Source organism: Chinchilla lanigera, unplaced genomic scaffold (genome assembly GCF_000276665.1).
Source record: "Chinchilla lanigera isolate Chin_1 unplaced genomic scaffold, ChiLan1.0 scaffold00133, whole genome shotgun sequence".
Classification (NCBI taxonomy): domain Eukaryota; kingdom Metazoa; phylum Chordata; class Mammalia; order Rodentia; family Chinchillidae; genus Chinchilla; species Chinchilla lanigera.
In genome coordinates this window covers 55,694-57,008 of record NW_004955534.1, presented here as the reverse complement: position 1 = coordinate 57,008, position 1,315 = coordinate 55,694, and positions in this window count along the sequence as shown.

Genomic DNA, 1,315 nt, shown 5'->3' with positions numbered 1-1,315 from the left:
GAGGAGCTGGAGTCTCAACTGGTTGCACACATCCTACACCCTATTGGGCAGGGTGAAGTCCACCAGACCCGCCCCCATGGCTGCTATTGGCTGTCTGCCTGCAGCCTGGTGCGGGGCAAGGGGTTGTAGACTCGCAAAAGTGAGGGGGCGGGGCCAGAAAAGCAGCTTGCCTGCGAGAAGCAAGTTATCCGTACTGGGCATGGGCAGAACTCCGTCTGAACTTGCCCTTCTGTTAGAGGACTGTGCCTCCGGACCCCAGATATAATTGACAGAGAGACTAGGGTGGCGTGCATGCTGATGGGGAAGGGGAAGTGAGGGGAGGGGTAGGGTTGAGAACTCACACTGACACGGGACCCCTTGTGGGAAGCCTGGGAGACTGTTCCCGTCCTACCCTCCCTGCTGCACTGTCTGGACACAGGAAGGGCTCTGAATTCGACTGCCTGAACCCTGGGAGCTGCTGCCCCCCGATTTCCCCAGCAAGGCTGAAAGCAGAGCCTGTCCTGCTCCCTGAAGCACCCCCAGAGTTTTGTGGCTCTCTGAGTGCTCAGAATCTCTGTGCACGGATCCCAAGGAGCCGCCTGAGCAAGTCTACCTGCTCCATGCTTGTGCCAAAGACTCCACTGGCGAAAAGTTAATCCCTGCCCACTGTTGCTCCTATCCAGGAGCCCTCACTGTGCATGCAGCCTTCCCTGCTTCTGTTGGGGAGAGGACACAGTAGTGAGTTCTCAGCAAGTGCATAGCACTACATTTGGACCCTAGTAGCCCTGTGCAAGTAGGAAGGCCATGAACAGTGAAGCATAACTGTCCCAAGTTCATTAAGTACCTGGCATTCTGCACAGTTGGCAGTTGGGCTGGGGCTGGTCAGGGATACAGAATCTTAGAGATCACAAACTTTTGCTTTCTTGGTGGCAGGAAAGGTCAATGAGTACAAAAATACTATTTGAGGGATTTGGAGCTAGAGCCGTGCAAGGATTCCTGACAATGTTCATGGGCAAATCAGATGCAGTCCCCAAGATCCAGAGGAGTGAAGCTTTTGTCCCTTGTTCACTCCCAGTTGTACTTTGGCTCTGGCCCTCTCAGGGGAAGAGAGCTTTTCTTTAAGGACAGTGATGGAGGCCTAGAAATAATTTTGGAGAAACCTGGGGCAAAAAACTGCCAGTCTGAATGTTTTGGTCAGAGACTGAATATGTTTCACCTCACAGGAGAGACAGTGCTCACAAAAACTGGGGAGGTATAAGGACAATCAAAGGGCACTTGAAACTACAGACTGGACTCACCTACATGACTAAAATGGAACAGTAAAAGACCTTAAAAA